Source organism: Chiroxiphia lanceolata, chromosome 7 (assembly GCF_009829145.1).
Source record: "Chiroxiphia lanceolata isolate bChiLan1 chromosome 7, bChiLan1.pri, whole genome shotgun sequence".
Taxonomy (NCBI): domain Eukaryota; kingdom Metazoa; phylum Chordata; class Aves; order Passeriformes; family Pipridae; genus Chiroxiphia; species Chiroxiphia lanceolata.
In genome coordinates, this window is record NC_045643.1 from 2,905,166 (window position 1) to 2,926,387 (window position 21,222).

Consider the following 21,222-nt stretch of genomic DNA (forward strand, 5'->3'; position numbering starts at 1 on the left):
GGGTAAACAGTCAGATATACTTTAAAACACGAAAATGTTTCCAGTGCTCTAAAATGAAGCTGAGTAACCTTCAATGAATGAAACAAGAGTAGGCATTATTTGCACCTTTTAAGCATGCAAAGTATTCCAGTCCTATTCTCATCTTAGTGTTTAAAAATAAGGCCACTGAAAGGAGAATACCTAGTTTTATGTGACTTGCCTGCTGGGAAACTACTCTTTTCACACTGCAAGTCAGAAATTACCGTTCACTTTGACAGACCTGCTCCTGACTGCACCCTGATGACGTGCCCTCAGTCCAGCTCGTGGCACTGGCAAGATAAATGTGTAGAATGACAACAGGGGCAAAACACTAATAAATGTTGCTTAGCTCAAAGAGATGCAATCACACCCTTTCAATACCACCCGATGTGCTCTTGACAATATTATGAGGCAATTAACGTCTCTGTGTATTGACTGATGGAGGGGAATGATGATAAGTTCCAGGAGGCAGCTGTCTGAAACAGGAGATGCTGATGAATTACCCTGCAATAGTTCATTATTAAGACATCTAGGCCTGCTTGTGCACCACAAAGTCAGAGGGGAGCAGGAGACAAAAAAACCTGTGTAAATATTACTCGGACTAAAGAGTTTGCAGCTACAGCCACAGAGGAACAGGCACACAGGGACAAGAACTCCTTAGGAAAATTAGATTGGACAATTTGCTTTTAAGAGACAAGCATGTTGAGGATCTCCACACCATGTGATGGATGTATCAGCAGATGCAGCAGGAGCCCCTACACTGGAATGCTCAGTATTTCCCAGATCTACCTGCTTCCCACACACCCAACTGTACAAACAAGGAGCCAGACTCCACAGCCTCAGGCCCATATCTCATGCTGCTAAACTGCAGCAAATGGACATGGAAATATATAAAGCCTGGATACACCCTTGGAAATAAAAGATCTCTGTGTTAATACTGATTAATTGACTAAAGGTGATTTAAAGCAGATTATCAGCCTGGTATTGCATACAAATCTCTTTCCAGGTGTATATAAAGACAATGTGTCTCACAGCACTTCTTGCTTTCTTTTTTTCTCTCTCTCTGGATCATACAAATGACATCTTTCATTGCTACCATCCAATTGTTGCCCCTTTTGTGGATTGTTCCCTGAAAAATTGAAGTATTAGAGCAATGGGCTACTGCCCAGCACCCAGTTTGAATTTTGACCTATTTTACAAAGGGAATTTATGACAGTGACACTCCTCAGGAAATCACCATGTTTTAAATTTCACTGACACTTCTCACTAACTAAACAGCACCTCTATTTTAACAGTGATTCTAAAATATAAAGTTTCCACAAAACCTTTTTTTTTTTTCCTTCTTGGTGTCAGAGAGTTTTTCTCAAAGTCTTTCTGAGTTAAAAATTAATTGGTTGACTGTGTCTAACAGACCCAGTGTATTAGTAATGTAGGAAGTGAAGAGAATATTGCATATGCTGTTTCATCAGCTGCAGCAGGTACCTTGCACTGGCCAGGAAAATAAACTGGTAATGATTGAGGAATTATAATACATTAAAAACTTCCAGGGACATGCAAGGTAAATAAGTTTCAGTTACTGTTACCTGGGCAAACACTGCTCCTGCAGTAGGTCATTCCACAGAGCCTTTCATGATGTCCACATAATCAGCAAGGAATTCCAGCAGGTTATGTGCCTATTCCCTTGAACCCTTACCACTGTAACACCTGAAGTTAGTCCCAAATTATGTAGACTCTTCTCCCTCCATTTCAAGAGACACTAGAAATTAGGCACTGTAGCTTCTAAATAAAACAGCAAGCAACTTTTAATCCACACACAAAGTCTATAACACAGAATTATTCATGTTTAAAAAGCAAATAACAGTGCAATTCTACAAGGCTCTTATCTCCTCACAATGTCAGTTTTCTGGAAAAACACTTTGCACTGTATGTCATCAATTAAACAAAAAAATGAAAAAGAAAATTACCTAAAAGCCAAAGTTTTTAGATAGATAGATATATCTAAGACTTTTCATTGCGTTTAATCATAACCCTTTTATTTATTGCATGAATGCTTATCAGTGCCCACACAAAACTAATTTTCAGACCACCTTCTGTTATTTTCAACAGTCTGAAAGGGTTCTGATCCTGGGTAACCACTAAATTTAAACTGCAGGAATTTTGCAATGAAATCGAGAAATTATTGCAATACAGGTGATCTCAGTTTTCATGAACCTTACTCTGCTTTGTATTCAAAAATACAGCAGGTAAGTATTTATGGCAACAGCAGCTACATGACATGGTTGATAAAACCTCATGTGCAACAACTATTACAGAATTTCATCACGCTCTTCCCCAAAACTTTCAAAATACCTTCCTAAGCATTAAAAATACTTTTAATTGAGCACACAAAGAAAGTAATCAACAATTTCACTTCACACATTGAATTTCTGGATCATTTGCTTGTGAATAGGAAAAGGGTCCTAAAACACACCCTAAGAAAAGAGACCAGATTTCTTATTAGTCCAAATGTAGAAGAAATACTTGGCCATGGGCAAAGTTATTCCTCCCAGCTCCAGTCATTCCCGTGTTCCTCTGCCAGCTTTAGGTTCATGACTTGTTTGATGCACCAACTGACTGATTTCTTGTAAATGCCTTTTTCTCCTTGTGGTGCCCAGAGAGCTTCTTGTCAGTTAAATAACTTGCTCATCTCTGTGACATTCCCTCCAGGATTTTGATGGCCTAGAAGGATTATTGGTATTCTGTGACAACCCTATTCCTTGACATATCCATTTCCTAGTCTATGATGCATCCAATAAAATCACATTTCAGGAGCCTCCATTTCTTATGTAATCCACTATTCCTTTATTAATTCATCAGTGTAAACATCTACTGTTTGAGTAAACGTCTACATATGGTTGAGTGTACAACAAAGTACATTATTTATCAACATGTACAGTTTTTTCATACCAAATGTTTTCTGGAAGTAAAACGTTACATATTAGTAAGTAGCATCTTCCCAAATTTACTTGCTGTACCCTGGAGTCAGTTGGAGAAAAATCCCTTATTTGCCTCACTATTTCCACCACTGTCAGCACAGTCACAAGCCACAGAACAGCAAAGCAGAAGTCACTGGTACACAGAAGATGCCACCAACTTGGTAAAGAGCTGTTAAAATGTTTCCCCTCTGCCCCAGCTGCTTTACAATTTTTTTTTTCACCAGAACAGAGGTGTTCCACTCAAGTGTCAAATCTTAAACACAAAATGCACAATTGTTCAAGTAGTAGCCAAGTAAAAAAAATCACCCATAACATGACTACTTGTATAACTTTTTAAGCTGCTATGTAGCAATTAAAGAATTAGCCTATAATAATTACCTACAGAAGGTTTTATATTGTTTGAATAATACAGTACAGGCTACACTCAACAGTCACTAAAGTCAATGACAAAGTTACTTAGATAATTTCTGAGCAATTACCATAAATCAGAGCTGCACCACGACTTCTAAAAACAGAGAAACATTCATGATATTTGGGTGTTATAAATTTCCTAGCTAACCTTGAGGAAAGGTCAATCATACAGAATTTTGTTATCCATACATAATATATATATTATAGGGCATTATTACAGAGATTTTACATAGAGAATGCACAGAGCATCTGGATGATAGCTCAGCTTTATAAGAGGTATTATTCAAGAATATTCTTGCTATTTTTAATCTGTTTGGAGTCTTCATGCCGTAGTTGTGTTGAGAATCCCTTCAAAGGTGACTTTTGCAAATAATCTAGACACACAGAACCAGATGTAATCAGAAAGGGAAAATACATAGATCTGATATACATATATATATACTTTCTGCTGCTTTCAGACATTATTTCTATCAGATTTGGAGAGAAACTCAGTAATTAAGAAAGAAACACCACTTCAGTTTTAGTAATGTTAAAGCTTATTCACACATATGCATACTCAACTCTTTTAATAGAACTATTCAATCTGCCCTTTGCATCTTGAATATATAATTGCTGGCTCTTTTCACGTAGTCACTTAGATGAAGAGGGGTTTTTTTCCCCCCCCTTAGCAGGATATCAAAGTCTCACAATCACATGAATCTCTCATTCATGTACAATGGATTTGTCATTTACAAAACCAAATAAAAATAATTGCTCCTTCAAAAGGGAAATTCAGGATAACTTACTGTCATATATTCCAACAGTAAATGAAATAGATTAATGTTTTGAATAGTAATTGATTTAGAAAGTCAAGTGGCTTTAAAACAAGAACCCACTTAAGCTTCGAAGCAATCCGCACAAAAATGCAAGAAGCTTAATAGACTCCCTGATTATTAATTCCATAATGCCAAGCTATGATCAGGATGTTATGACAACCTACACAGTGTTAACTGTAATTTGCAGTCAATATTTCTCCTTCAAATCCTTAATTTCACTTTGGATCATTCTTTTAACTCACCTAATGCAAGTCATGGGAAATTCCCCATTAGCTACACCTCCTCAACTCCAGACAGCAGAGGAATGTTGGCAAGGGTTTAAGGAGCTACTCCCAGGCCTAAGCAATTAGTGCAAGACAAAGCATCCAATCTGATCTTAAACAGGTAAATTCAGACAACTCAACAAGAAGTTCTCCTGAATGCTGAAAATTTGGTTTTCTCCAAAACTGAAATGAGAAGTGGAGCCTGAGTGATAAACAGAATCTAAATACGTTATTTTTCCAGTGTAGTTCAATATGCCTCATACTTAAAAGTACTCATTTTATGTAGCTTTTATGAACTGAAATAACTAATTTCTTAAACCTTACTTGGTAAAAGAAGTAGAGCTTGTACAAGCCAAATAAAATTGAATAGGTACAAAAAAAATACTAAAATATGTTAACACATATTAATTGGCAAAGGAGAATATTTGTACCACCTGGCTCTCCATCTTTCTCTCAGCAATTCAGGTCACATGTTAATAAAATTGCCACTGTCTGTTCACTGTCTCACTGCATGGGTAGGTCTGAGGAGGAGATTCAGGGGTGCACCATCAGCAACTGCTGCTGTCTTGGGTATCCCAGGGCACCTCCAATGGCTGTAGAGAGCCAAGACACCTCCAGTTTTCTCATAATAGGCAACATTTTAATTATTATATTTACCATTTAGTTCCTAGCACATTTTTAACATGACCCTTTGCCAAGCTATGTAGAATCATGAGAAACTTTGCCTTTTAATAAGCTACTGCTTACAAAGACTTTGCCATTTCTGCTGACAGAAGAGGTTTCCAACCTATTTTGCACAAAGACTTGCTCACTTCATTTGACAAATGAGATATGAATGCAGTTGGAAGTGTGTACTATTCTGAAGTGCTTGCTGACCAAGCTCTCTATTGGGACAACATCAGGATCTGTCAAAAATAGCTGAAGTATATATTAAAGCAACACATTATTATTTTCCAGCTCAAAACTGCTTTCTCCAACAGGACCAGACCTGAAGTATTTGCACATCAGGAGTTTATCTGCAATACAAGCTTTGGTTTGGACCATGCTCATGAGAAAATACCTTTGAAAAAAATGCAAGTGGGGTTTTTTTTAAGGGATATTTGAGTTCAAGGTGGTGTTCACTGGAGTATTTTAATACACATACATGAATGCATCTTTCAAATATGCAATCCAAGGTCATGCAGTTCAGACAATGTCTAATTTTCTGTATCGATTTCAATATTTAGTTAAAGAATATGATTGAGTTATTGACAAATTTTCCTTTCTGAAATCATGGAGCATACTTAAATAATTACCAGAAAAAGATGCTGGTCCATCATCATCATACCTATTCTATTTCTCCCATGGATTACTCAAGTCATCCATACTTTTAGAAGTTCTAAACTACAGTAATTAAGAGACAAGAGAGTGGATAGGATCTTTCAGGTTTGATCCAATGAGAACTGTAAGGTTTACTCTGAAGGCTATGAATTATTCTGACTGCCTCCAAATCGACTTCAGAATGATTCATATTGATTTTAGGGAATGTGCTTCAGCTTATAAAAATTTACAATTTTGAATTCATTTAATTTTTCGACATGATTAGTTTATCAAGCATCAAACAATACAAGTCCAAACTGAAAGAAACCCACATTTTGATTAACCAAAATCTCATTACTCTTACTGCAATGGGCACAAACTTGTAAGCCAGCAAAACCCTCCAATTTCCATGAACTTGACTGAATACCACACCAACTTTGCACAGGATAAAAATCTTGAAAGAATTCTACAGTGTCTGACAGCACTAAGGTCTCAATCTTGCTTTCAAAAACACTTCAAGAAAACTGTACTTTAACTGCTGTTTGCCTCATCACCTCATGCCACACAAATCACAGTGCAACATTTTCATTCCCCCTGGATACAGGAAATATTATCATTATTAGTTATTAAAATTAATTGTTGGACACACTTTAGGAAGGTTAAAGAATACTCTGTTGCCTTTTAACTGCAATAGTCTGAAGCATGAAAAGCAAACAGAAATCAAAGAACAGCACTAAAGGAGAGCAAACAAAGCTAATCTTATTTATGAATGAAAAATAGTTTATTTACTACTATGAGAATGGTTCCTATCAATTAGTTGTGCTCACTTGATACTTAACAGAACAGATGTTAATAGAACTAAGCAAAATAATGCCTGTGATCAAAGCTTGCAGCATCATACTCTTCAAATAGTTATATTTGGTGGGTTTTTCCTCTTTTATTCCTGCCAATTATCTTTCACCCTGGTCCTCCTTCCACCTTTGACCATCATTCACCACATATTGTCTTATACTCCATTTCACGTACCATAAGAGAACACAGAGTGCTCCATGGAAAGAGTCTAAAACACAAAAGCTTCAAAAAAAAGAAAAATACATCCTTTCTTCTGGAACCGGCACAACCAGAAGGAAAAGCACATGTGCTCTCCTCACTCCCATCCTGACAGTACTTCTGGTCTCATCATCAAAATCAAGTTGTTCTTTTTGCTCTTCCCTCACTATTTTCCCCAAAACACACCAAAAAAAAAAAAAAAAAACTAACACCATCCAGCTCAACCCTACAACAAGAACTGCAGTGACAGAGCAGGGCTACCTGAGCCTAAAAATGGCAAAACCTTAATCCTGTGCTAAGCCCTCCACAGAAACTGGCACGTTCTTTCAGATGCAAAATGATAACCTGAACTGCATGAGAATAAAAGTATTTCTTCTCTCTCCTTGAGCCCACAGCACGGGATATTTTGCTCTGCATCCATCTGTTCAGCCAGTCAAATATCAGGGCTTTCTAGCCTTTACTGGCACGTGTCATTAACTCTGGGAGGTGGGATGTTAAAGACATGCTATATTTTACCACTAACCAATTTTAAAGGCATGTTCTCTTCCCCTTTAGATCTATCTTGCACCTTCAGCTTGATTTTGACAAGCAAGACAGAGTCTTAAGAGAGAAAAAACAAAAAAAAAAATCAACCCAAATCTTCCAAAGCTCAATGTGACCTCTGTAGATCACATCCTGTTTTACCAGCTGCTTCATCAACATCTGTGCACATAAGAATGTGGAAGCCCTAAGAAGCACTGAAGGACACACCTATTGCTAATTTTGATTCTGCTGTAGTACAAATTCATTAGGAGGTTTGAGGGGGACAAAAAAAAAAAAAAAGAGCATGGAATAAACAGTCTATAAACACACATTAATACCTCTAATGTTGAAAAAAAATTACATATGAGCTAATAAAAGCCTTCTTTTATTCCCTCTGTAACACTTCCCCATGACTTGGCCATCTGTACATTGATATATGAGTAAAAATACTCAAATGTGCTGTGCCAAGGGACCTGTAGGTTTGTAGTAGCTGATTACAACAGCCCCATGTGGAGAACACCCCTTGGACAACCTTCAGCCCTGCCCAGGCAGCCAAACCTCAGGATTTCTCCCTTCAGCTCTTCCAGAGTCACACTGACTTTACCAACCCAAAGTATTTTTCCAAGGTGTCTTTTGACCTACAGCAATGTGTGAAAAGAAACAAGGATAGTTTGAAGGGAAGAGAACTTGGAATGATCTTTCCTTCCTGAAGATGCTACTACTTGCCCACTCAGCTCAAAATATGCAAACTTGTCAAGCATTTTTCTTTCACCCCTCCTTTCTTTTTTTTCCTCCTGGAATAAGCTACACATTCTTGAGAAAATAATTTGAAGATTATGGTTTGTACGGGATATGTATAAAACACGTTTTCTAGTACAAAATTTATAAAACTTCAGATTTTTTTCTAAATTCAAAAATATCTGTTGGAAACTTACTCTGTAGAGAATGTGTGACATTCTCTTCTTAGAATGCAAACTTCCATGAAAAAGTGTTTACAAATACTTTAAATTGCTCTGAACAGGAGACTATAATAATTCTTTTTGGTTTAGAGTCACAGCAAAATGATTTTACTGGGAAATCAATCTCTGTACAGGCTTGAACTGAGTCTTTCACTAAGGCAAGTGGTGAGAGAGGGTTACTGTAAATCAAGGTTTAACCTTGGGCTGTATTATGCAAACCACAGGCCATCAGGAGCATCTCTAATTTCAGTACCTATGCCCAAATATTCCTCCTGGGATTTCTGACTCACTCAGAATATACAAGGACTAGAGCCAAGTAGGGAAAGTTCCTGACAACCATCTGTTTTTGAAACAGGAGCAAAGTGGTCCTTTTGCATCTTTACACAGTAGTTCTGTTTTGCCCAGCCTGAGTTACCCCACGTTGCACAGAATTTCTAACTTTGGGGTTGAAATTAGAGCTGCAAAATCCTGAAATTCAGGGATGCATTGTGTCCCTACCAGCACAGAGAAACATCAAAAGATAGCACCCTTTGTGCCAAATTAAAGGTTTTGAGTACAGAGATCTAACAACAGAAGAGTTGAACTGTGCTAAAACAAACAAACAAAAAAAAATGAAGTGTATTTGCAACCCAGGGGTTGGAAATTATTCATTAACATAACAAGTCCCCAGCCCTTGATACTGTTTTGACTTTCTTCTCTTTTGATCTTAATGTGAAACACTTTATAACATCAAAATGGTGTTATATATCAGAACTTTTTTAATTGTAATGCCAGCACTCATAATAATTATAAGTTGCTTTTCAAACCATCTTTGAGAAGAAAAGCATATTAAAGCTATCCTAACAAATCCACTGGAGGATTATTGTTGCACTGGAATATCAAAGAATTTAGGATGCATTGAAGATTTATTGTCATAAACATTGAAGTGTTAATGATATTAATCTGAAACTGGGTGTTCTTCCTTTGATTAGATGCTATACATCAGCCTGACAGCCTTAATAATTTCTGCTTAGACTGATAAATGAAATCAATTTTGTTCCATTATTCAGTATGACTGCAAGTTAATATAGAAATAAAATTATTTCCTTATAAATTTTAAATTATAAACTGCAGAGGTGCAAACACAGCACAGCTGCTTCTTTACTTCAGTGTGCCCGTGCTATGAAGTGGATTAAGCAGTGTGGGCCCTTGCTGATTCTTCATTTATCCTTCATAAAAATCCTAGCAAACTAAGCTTTATATTGAAAATAGTTAAGCAAAAAGAGAGTGCAAATTTTCCTAAGAGCTATATGCAAATAAAACCCCTTAATCCATTCCACATTTCCTCCTGCACACCAAACCTTGCAAAACAGGCATGAAAACACTCACACCTGGGCACGAGGCATTGGTGCTGACAAATGCAGCCTTTCACTTGCACATCAGTCTAAGTTAATAAAACTCTTTAAACAGCTTCCTCATTATTTTTCAGTTTTCAAATATCCATCAAGAATCCACATCCACACAGAAGAGGCACAGCAACAATAAATGAAAAACTGACTCTCTGAAGGAGAATTTAATTCACAGTATGCAAGATAATGCAAACAAAGCTAAAAGCAATGACGACAAAGAGGCATTATGTTTTCTTCTCATCAAAAGCTGATGAGACCATGACCTCCACAGGCTTCACTGTCCCATGTAAGATACAGTGACATTCCTGAGCTGGATTCATAGATGGATTTTTTGACCAGAAGCAAGGCAGGTGTTGCAGTGGCTGTTCAGTCACACAACACATGCTCAAGGTGCAAGGCAAGCACAGATTGTGCTGCAGGATGTCATGCCATGAGATTTGTAACAAAGCAAAGGAAATCTGGAATTGGGAGCCTCTCTGATTTACAAGGTTCATTTCCCACAGCAGCATCCAGGTAGGTTAGTCAGCTCAAGCACGTTCCCTTCAATAATGGAACAGAATAACATGCTGGCAGAACTGGCTGGAAATACTTAATTTCTCCCTCTTTCATAAGGGTGTTTAATGTGACTTCTAAATGACCATGCTGAGCAAGGCATTCTTTCCATACATAAATTATATATGACAGGGAGAAGAAAAAAAACATTTTTAGAAAGCAACACTCCTATAAACTATATTAGCTTTTTGCCATCAGCCTTTGAAATTCCTGTTCAACAGAGACCTAACAGCATGGAAGAGCCTAAAAATGCACAGGGCAAAACCTTAATCCTATGCTAAGCCCTCCACAAAAACTGGCACATTCTTTCAGATGCAAAATGATAACCTGAACTGCACGAAAATAAAAGTATTTTTTCTCTCTCCAGGTAATTCCATACTCAGAATTAAATCTGTAAGTAAACAAAGGAGGACCCAAAATTTCAGATTCATACATTTCACAAAGTTCAATTTTCCAGCTCAAGCAAAGACAGATTCTCTAAGTCCTTCAGGCATTAAAATGGGCTGTCCAGGGAAGTGGTGGATTCTCCATCCCTGGAGGTGTTTAAGATGAGAGTAGATGTGGCACATGAGACAGTACTGACCAAATAGAAGTGTTTAAATCATCTTATATATAATATTGACAAATATTTTTCATTAGAAAAGACCAGAATCACTCTGTCCTGCTTCTGAGGGCAAAAAAGTTCACACTTAATATAGCCTGCAACATAAGAATAACCACAGAATTTTCTTTTAAAGTTCATTTCATTTATATTATCACTGATAATACAATACTCTCATTAACTGCAACTCATAGAAATCAATATAAGCTGCTTAAATTGCCATGAACATTGTTTTATGCTAGTTTAAAGAAAACAACTCTGAAGAAGTTCACAGACTCTGTTTAGGTGATATCAGTAGATCCTTCTTGCCAGTAGGCAGGTATAAAACTTGCCTGGGTCTGGTTTAGCTGTGATATACTTCTGTAAACAACATAGCAGGAACAGAATTTGCCTTAAAAAAAAAAAGTCTTTGGTTTATATTTTCTAGAAAAGACTCCTGGCCTTCCCCAGAAGTTCTTCCACACTCCCTAAATGCCACCAGAAATGTGAGACACCTGCTCTACAGTTGGCCTATTCAGGAAGATACGATGGATTTTCCAGGGAACACATTCAAATAGTCTTTGCTGAATACAGCAGGATTTCTGACCACAACTCCTATTAACTCAAGTGAAAAATAAAAGAAAATGTTGCAGGTTTATATATTACTACAAATTCTGGGTTTTCGGGCTCTTTTAGGATCAGAGTTTTTCCAAGAATGCTCAGTCATTCTCCTGCAGCAACAGCCTTTTGAATTCCCCCTCATAGTCACTCTGAACTGGCCATGGTTCATCATGGAACTAAAAAAACCCCCGGTAGCAACAATGAAAACTCATCCAAAACCCACACTTCTCATTCTACTGCCAACTTCCTCTCAGTCTCTTCATTACTTTCTGGACAATCCTCTGTCAACTTGGTTTTCTTTTTCTGTATTAAGGGAAACAGGAATAGCTCCTCCTTCATTTGGAGCGTCTTAAGAGCTAATTTCAGTAGAACAACTCAATTTTTATTGTTACTTCAATCTCATAATACATAACTCAGTTGTTATATATTGCCTCTCCATTGGAATAAATTTACTGTCACCACTGATCTGACCATTCCACTTTACAACCATCAAAATAGGACCAATGGTAGATCTACTTGATTTATTGTTCTAATATTGAGAAGAAAGATGAGTCAGTTTAAAAGCTGGCTGCTGGAGAACTAATGTTCCTAGGATGCTAAGTGAACAGAGAGAGAGCTCACTTGAAAGGAGGTTACTGGTTAACTGGCTTCTCTAATTCACACTCTCAAAGAAACCCCTTCTGACAAATGCTCCAAAATAAAACACATTTTAAATGAGAGCCCCATGGTTTATTCCAGTGTTCACATGCACATGAAAACCTCCTATTCACATTAAGAAAAAGGAAGTATAAACACATTAGGAGGAAGTGTTAATATTTCCCTTTCTTTTCCTACACGGGGACTCCACATGGCATTCCAAGAAACACTTCAAGGGTGGCCATGTGTGTATGTGCAAATCCAGTTTTCATTCTCCTATCACTGGAATCCTTTTATTGACAGCTTAAAGTACCCAGGACCTGCAGAGTCACCTTGCACTGGCCTTGAATTTCCCTCACAGAAGTTACAGAAGTTTCCCTCCTTACAGAAAGGTGTTGGTTTGCTGCCTTTTCAGGAGTCCCTTCTCTCCTTCCTGGCAGCACCCTGTTTTTTATGGTACAAACAGAGGCATTACTGAAGGTGGAGGAAATCAAGTGCCCTCTACCAACAGGTAGGATAAAACCAAACTTTGCCTCCTTTCTCCTTCACAGCCAGACCTGGGTGCAGCATTGCTGATACAAAAAACAGGCTCAAACTTCATGTAATCACACCAAAGATTTGAGGAAACTCCAGAATGAAGAAAAAGAAATGTTTTGAGTCCATTACACAGACTCCGATTTCTTCTACACTCAAAACATGGGAACATCAGGAATCTCGTACAAAACCAGCAGACTCCAGTAGAGTACTTAGGGCAGTTCTTAAGCCAGCCTGAACACTAAGAGAGTTGGAGTCACCCTTTTTTTTAGGGCAATAAAACTTGGAACTTACACCCACAACAACATCCTGCTCCGTAGAATTTTCTGACAGAAGCTGTCCACAAAGTTGGAGACAAATTTTTTAATAATTTCATTTTCTATGTGCAGTGTGAAATATTCCTGCTGCACTCCAGGAAAGAAAAGCATTAAAGAGAACCACTTATGCCATACAAGGTAGAAGTAAAACATTATGCACCTTAACCCATTCTGGGGCTATCAATTGCCTTGCAATTAAGTAATGATTCTTCTTTCTTCACTTTTCTACACCTTCTGCACTCTGGATAAGTACTAACTCTCAGAGAGGTGCTCTGCTGGCCTTGGCAAACAAGCCTGACAGACACCCACTTCTGTGAGCTCTTCTTAGCCAGCTCTTAAGACATTTAATATGGGATAAAGGACCAGAGGTGTTTCACTTTTCTAAGTTAGGAAATCATGTGGTATTTAAACTTCACAAACATTTATCAAATGGTTTTTTCACCTAAGTCCGTGGTGCTCATTAAAATGCCTTCTTTGCAAAATTCAATGCTGTTAATATCTCTAAGCCAAACACCACTGACAGTGGATCAATATTCTGAAAGGATTTAGTTTTGTTGCCACAAATGACACTTAACCAGAGGTCTCAAAAAATATGCAGTACCAGGAGATGACAAACATAGTCTGTAAAACATGAACCTTAGATAAAAGCAGCTATTTCAGTCTTAAGACTGATTAAAAATTTTAACTCTGTCCAAAATACCTCCTCGTTTATTTATTCTTTTATGCTCAGGGAATGTTATTCTCAAATAATTTTGAATTTATAACACACAATTCAGGGAGATTACAATATTCTAGGATTCTTCTGAATGAACAGCACAAGCCCAGAGAATCCAAACCCAAATTAATATATACAGAGAGCACCCTTAAAGCACTCAGCCTTTTTTTGGGAAGAGGCAGAAACACGAGACATAAAGGGCACAGAACACTTCCCAGAGCCCAAATCTTGGAATGGCAACACCACCCAGTACAGAATCTCTGAGAAGATTCAGGCTACAGCAGGATTCTTCCAGACAGGGAGTTGATGCTACGCTAGTGCAAACCTAGGAAGAAGCTGTCCTTTCTTTTCAGTCCCTCATTCCTGGTGTGAAAAGACATTTTTTTGAAAGCTAACATTTACTGTAAAAATTCACAGATGTGTGCATGGCAGCCCTATGACTTTTCAGCAACTTGTGAATCCTTGTGATCACTGTAAACAAGAAGAGTTTGACCGTACAAGGGACACCCTTTTCTAGAACATGTACTTGTAATATGAGGCAATTGTGACACCTGATGGCTGTTCCTGTAATGACCCAAGCACGAGCAGCTTAAATGCTCTTTGGATCCCTGTGAATTAACTTACACTCACACACCTTGCACAGAGTCCCCTGATGCTCGAACAAAATCAGCTCAGTGTCCTTTTGCTGAAGCTTTAAGTCCCACGATCCTTTCTGTATATTGAACATGTAGGACAGCCAAGACTTACCAGTTTTTCAGCACAGAATTAAAATACCTCTCATCCCAATTCCAGCATCTTCAAGTTTTGCCTCATCTCGCACTGCTCCTTCTGTAGGACTCTGTTCTTGAACAAAACTGCAACAACTCCTCTGAAAAATTCTGACATTTCCTCCCCACCCCAAATAGCTGCACAATTACTAGGGGAAAGGTAAAGTAATAGTTACAGTGACACATTCTGTTGTCAAAACTGAGTCCTGTGCCTGGACAGCCCCTCCTAGGAAAGCTGGCATCCACTCCGTCTTGCTTTCAAAAAGGTTTCATTAGATCTGTACACAAATAAAACCAAAACAATGTGTTTCACAGAACTGTAGATGAACAGAGTCTCACAGCTTTCCAGAACACCACATCATTCTAAATCCTCCCATTTCATGGGCACGAAGGACTGAAAGCAGACTGTTTTTAAAGGCAACTACCTGCCCTGTGCATCTTAAAGTAACCGCTGAGAAAAGCCATTCTAAGGAACAGCTAAAATCCCTTTAACAGCACAAGACATATCTAATTTAAGCAGATGTTTTAGGCTCTAAGACCCAGCAGAAGTTACCAGAACTGTAGTTTACCAACCCTGGAGTGATTTCACCAACACACCTCCCTTGAATTACCCTCAGCAATTGCATGGCTGAGAAACAGCTGTTTGTAGACACAAAAATAATTCTACTGCTTGTGTAGCAAGACATGTTCTTTCCCCACAGTGTTTTGCTTAATGATCCAATTAGTGTTGATACCACTGGACTACACCTTCCTAAAACAAATCCTGATTAACTGGAGAATAACTTCTTCCTACAGCCATCCAGGTTTAGACTTGACTACATATGTGACAAGTCATCACAAACCTTTCCAGTGGGGAAATTCAGTGCTCATTTCATGGGAGGAAGGTACATCAAAGATATTAACATTATTTAAGCATACTTAAATCCATACTTCTCATTTCTGCTGTGGGTTGATGAACAGAACCAGATGATGGCAAACAATGACAGAACTAAGACTAAATAACTTTAAATATGTCTTGCCTATTTGTTACTCAAGTTTCTTTCAAGGATCCTCCCGCATGTCTCAGAAACAACATGAAAATAACAAATGTTATTAATTGCAGTGCATCCTACCCTGGAATGTATGGCAGAAGTCAAGCTTGTCTAGACCCAGCAACATCTTCTTAGAGGATTTCATTCCAGCTGAAAGAATACTTATTTCCACCTACAGGAATGCTAAAAAAAAAAAATCATTTGAGGAAAAAAAATATCACAGAAGTAGCAGAAATGTCATTCATCAAGTGCATTACACCATGAAAGCAAGTTTCTAAAACACCATTTTTGATAGACACACTGCTACTGCAGTAAATATAACATTACTGTAACAATGGAGAGAGTATTCTAATAATTATGGCTCCTTCTAATTGCCCAACATTTTGGCATAATGTAGAAATAAACATTCCTTCCACTTCCCTTCAGTCCTGTTCCAGGTGCAATACATCAAGTTCCAAGAATATGTCACATGACAAAATTCACCAGGGAATACAGTGTAGGTTCATACCTGTTTGGATCTTCCCTGTTAAACTTTCCTCTGGATCCTACAATCTCTGAAATTCCTTTGTTAAACTCTCACTACTTTCAAGAAAGTATCTACTTTCTTCTCTGTCTCTCCTTCCTGGTACGAAAAGGCCTTGTACTAAAGCTAAAAATAATTTTTAAAATTCACATACGTGTGTACAGCAACCATATGACTTTTCAGGAACTCAGTTTGCAAATTGTGAACACCTGTGATCACTTTGCAAACAACAGCAGAGTTTGTACAAGGGACACCAGTTTCTGGGACATGGTCTTGAAATGTGGGACAATTATGACACCTTATTGCTGGTCCTGTAATGATGTCCAACATTTTAAGGGTAAACAGGTAGAAAAAGCAGAGACTTAGGAGTTTTAAATCCTGGTGGGGTCACGGTGTACAAGTAACTCACCCACCTCCACAGCCCTGTTTGCAGAAGGGGCTCCCCAGGGCAGGAGATCCCAGTTTGTGCCTGGAGAGCCTTCTCAGAGCTCCCTTCACATTCAGCCACAAGGCTGCTCTGGGGAATGCCCAGCACAAGTGGTTGACAACAGGCTGGCACCCCAAACATTCCATGAACCCACTGCTACCATAGCAACAGGCTGGCACCCCGAACATTCCATGAACCCACTGCTACCATCAACAACAGGCTGGTACCCCAAACATTCCATGAACCCACTGCTACCACAGCAACAGGCTGGCACCCCAAACATTCCATGAACCCACTGCTACCATCAACAACAGGCTGGCACCCCAAACGTTCCATGAACCCACTGCTACCATAGCAACAGGCTGGCACCCCAAACATTCCATGAACCCACTGCTACCATAGCAACAGGCTGGCACCCCAAACATTCCCAGCAGCACTGCCTCCTGGGAACCAAATGGTGAATCCGTGGTTACCACAGGAACAGCCTCTCGCCGGAAAGCAAAAATCAAGACTCAATCAAAACACAATCTTCTCATCCTGCTGCCAACTCCCTCTCAACCTCATCATTACTTTCTGGACATTCCTCTACCAACTTGGTTTCATTTTTCTGTATTAAGGGGAAAGGGGAGGGCTCCTCGTTTATTTGGAGCATCTTCACAGCTAATTTCAGTACAACAACTCATGATTATTGTTACCTCAACCTCATAACAATCAGCCCATTGCACTTTACAACTGTCAGAACAGGACCAATGTTAGATCTACTTGTTTTGTCATTCCTATATTGAGACCAGGGAAGAATCAGCTTAAAAACTTGTTGCTGGAAAATTAATGTTCTTACAACATTAAGTAAAAAGAAAAGACAGATTGCAGCTCACTCAGGAATGTCATTACTGGGTTACTGGTTCACATAATTCACGCTCTCAAGGAAGCTCACGAATGCTCCCAAATAAAACACATTTTAAAAATGAAAGCCCTGTGGCTTATTCCAGTGCTTAAATGCATCTGAAAACCTTCTAATCACAACTCAAAAAAGAAGTATAAAGACATTGATAGAGATTGTGCCTATTTCCCTTTTTTTCCCCATCCAGCTCAGAACAGGTCTATACACACACAGCACGTACACATATGCAGCAAGCTCTAACTACTGGATATGATTTGTGAGTCTATCAAAGTAAATATAGAATTTTATTACCATTTTAAATCAGCTCCAAGCCACCTAAATTCATTCCAACTGGATGTAAAGCTAAAGAGAGTGCAGAGCACTCAATATTAATGTATGTCTATATTGGAAAACGTGAGATGTTTCTCCTTTTCTCAAATGAGTCCACAGCATTACTGGAGTAATTCTGAGCTCTAGCAAACCATTGCCTTTATATTTCCATGTACAAGGATTTGGGCTTTGTTAATGGAGATACTCCAGTTTAAGTCTGTTTTTCTTCATTTACAGCTAAAATATTTCTATGAAGATCAAATCTCTTTCAGATGCCATTTATTCCTGTCTTGAATCCAAATCACTCACATATAACTAACTTACAATACCCACATTTAACTGGAAAACAAGTTTACTGCATTTCTACTATAAATGATATCTTCTTCCCACCTGCAAGTCAGTTACAAACACAGACTCTAATTTTTGCTCAAATTTCCAGCCTTGACAAAGCAGAGTTTCATTTGTACTCTGGATTTCCATCTTATGTCTATCCATAGAGTGTAAAAGTAATTATATAATGCATTCAGCTCTCCTGACTTTTTTTTATACATTAAAATGAAAAGGAAAAGCCACCAAAACACATCAGACTCCAACACTGTTGGAGAAGTGCTCTCCTGAGGGGCAGATTTCCTCTATTTTTTGACTCATAACCAGTTGTCTGGTTTCCAGAAGACAAAAAAGCACTGAGCAGTAAGAAAACCTTTTGCATTAGCACAGCTCACTAAGTGCTCCAGTTACTCCACATAGCAACTGCATCTTGCCCATTTACCAAACTGGTCACTTTTGTCATGCATAGTATATGCATCAATATATAGTTATTTCCAGTAGAACAATGAAAATACTCAGAGAGGTGCTCTGCTGGCCTTGGCAGATGATCCTGTTTCCCCACAGCACCCACTTCTGTGAGCAATTCTTAGCCAGCTCTTAACACATTTAATGTGGGATAAAAGACCAGAGGAGTTTCACCTTTCTAAGTTAGGAAATCACAAGGTATTCAGACCTTTTGAACATTTACAAAACACTATTTTAACCTTTAAAGATCAGAATTTTCAACTGGTGTTGTCAGTGTTCATTAAAATGCTTTCTTTGCAACATCCAATGCTGTTAATATTGCTAATATCCATCAGTTTATAAAGGACAGTCCTACAAAGAGCTTCTAAGCCAAACACCATTGAGACTGAACCAACAACATTCTGAAAGAGTTTGATTTTGCTGTTGCAAATGACACTTAAATCAGATGTTTCAAAAAAATCTACAGTACCAGGCAGCTGAAAAACATAGTCTTGGAGATGTGAATCTTAATCAAAAGCATCCATTTCAGTCTTAAAATTGATTCATGTTTTAAAACCCTATTAAAAATGCCTTCCCATTTGTTTATTCTGTCATGTTTAGGGAATGTTACCCTCAAATAATATTGTGAATTTATAATATTCAATTCTGCAGAGAGATTACAATGTTTTAGGATTCCTCCATAAGGACAGTGCAAGACCCAAAAATCCAAACCCAAATTAATATATATAGAGAGAACCCTTAGAGCACTCAGCCTTAGTTGGGAAGTGGTACAAGAACGACACACAAAGGGCACAGCACACTTCCCAGAGCCCAAACCTTGGAATGGCAACACCATCCAGTACAGAACCTCTCAGAAGATCCAGGTTATAACAGGTTTATCCCAGACAGAATGCCAGGCTTATCCCAGGGATGCCCCCATAGTGCAAATCCAGGGAAAACCATGTTACTACCTGTAGAGACACCTTCCCTCTGCATTCCTGTACTGTCACTGGTCCTCTTCCAGGAACAAAATATTAAGTTCCAAGAACATGGCACATGAAAAAAAATCCATCAGGGAGTAAAGTGCAGCTTTGGATCCTCCTCCTAAACTTCTCTCCTAACACTACAGTCTTCATAAAACTCTCACTACTTTTGTTGTGCTACAAGAAGCTTTCCACTTTCTTCTCTGTCCCTCATTCCTGGTGTGGAAAGGGCTTTTTTTCAAGCTAAAAACAATTTTAAAAATTTGTACACGTGTGTGTGGCAATCATATGACTTTCCAGAAATGGGACTTACAGCTTGTGAGCCCCTGTGATCACTCTGTAAATGAGAAGAGTTTAAAGCAACACCCTTTTCTGTGACACGTTCTTGGAACGTGGGGCAATTGTGACACCTTATGGCCGTTCCTGTAATGGCCTTCAACATTTTAAGGGTGAACAAATTGAAGACTAGAAAGTTAATAGTTTGAAATCCTGGTTTGGTCACAGGGTACAAGTAACTCACCCACCACCACAGCTCTGTCTCCAGAAGGGGTTCTCCAGGGCAGGAGATCCCACCAAGACCATTTTGTGCCTGGAGAGCCTCCCCGGGGCTTCCTCCACACTCAGCCACGAGGCTGCTCTGGGGAGTGCCCAGCACAAGTGGTCAGCAATGGACTGTCACCCCAAGCATTCCACTCACCCACTGTTGCCATAGCAACAGGCTGTCTCCTGAACATTTGGAGGAGAACAACCCATCATTCCATAGTAACACAAATGTGGAGGTACCTGGTACATCCTGGGCTCCTCAGCATGGACTGTGCAAGTTCATTCCAGCCTTTCCTCAGACCTCCCCATAAGCAAAAAGAGATTATCCACAAATAAACATGCAGAAAGTCGCCACAATACTCACTTTCCACTAAATTTCTAACAGGAACCACAGAACACTATTTATACCCTGCTTTTCCCTCAGGGTGTGAATTTACCCATAATGTTATGCAGGTGGCTCCCACCATCAGCCAGAACATCTCCAGCTGACTTAACCAATTAAGTTAGGTTTTAGCTTATAAAGCCATTCACTGGAAGCTGGGGCAGCTTGAGGAAAGGTGGTATGGCTTGAAGAGGTCACTGTGTCTTTTTAGGCTACATTAGAGAGGCCTTCTTGAAAGGAGAAGAAACAGTATCATGTTTTTGTCAGGTTTTATGTAACAGGTGTGAACTTTTACTGTTTCACAGGATAATTTAGGTTGGAAAAGATGCTTAAGATCAACAAGTCCAACACTAAACTGTGCACCAAAGAGCCACATTTTAACTGTGCACCTTTTAAACCTCTCCAGGAATGCTCACTCTACTTCCCTGGGCAACCCGTTCCAGTAAAGAAATTCTTCCTAATATCCAATATAAACCTTCCCTGGCACAACTTGAGTCTGTTTTCTTTTGTCCCTGTTAGCTGGGAGAAGACATGAACCCCCAGTTGACTGCAACCTCCTTTCAGGTAGTTGCAGAGAGAGATAAGGTCCCCCCAAGCCTCTTTTTTCCAGGCTAAATACTCCCAATTTGGAGAAATTCTGTCAGTGGGCTAGAGCCCTAAAATATTCTTTAAGCACAAATATGAGAATGGGCAGGTGGGGAGATGGAGATTAAATGAGTGTCCTTGCTGGGGGGGGTGGTGCATTCTACAAATGCAAAAGAAATACTCAGATGATGACGAGTTACAACTCTACAGCTGGTTTCTGACAGAGAAGGAAACTGCTGAAAACTGCTTCTTGTCCTGATTTGGATGCAAACAGCAGTTCTTTGGTTGTGCTTCTGTAGGTTCATCATCACTTAATTTTCTCACTTGGAATAAATACATGGCTAG

The 21,222-nt window shown here is 38.8% G+C and overlaps 1 long non-coding RNA gene across 6 annotated transcripts in view; it reads right to left on the bottom strand.

The window, feature by feature from the left end:
* LOC116789190 overlaps positions 1–20,051 on the bottom strand; it is a 132,885-nt gene extending 112,834 nt beyond the window's left edge. For 4 of the 6 annotated variants that reach the window (XR_004357933.1, XR_004357932.1, XR_004357931.1 and 1 more), the window contains exons 1-2: positions 19,888–20,051; positions 15,962–16,102 (exon numbers count right to left, since the gene is read on the bottom strand). This is a non-coding gene — a long non-coding RNA (uncharacterized LOC116789190). Of the gene's footprint in view, positions 1–15,961; positions 16,103–16,385; positions 16,562–19,887 lie in introns of those variants that run through there. The other 2 variants (XR_004357930.1, XR_004357934.1) reach the window with 2 other exon arrangements.
* Positions 20,052–21,222: the final 1,171 nt, after the last annotated feature.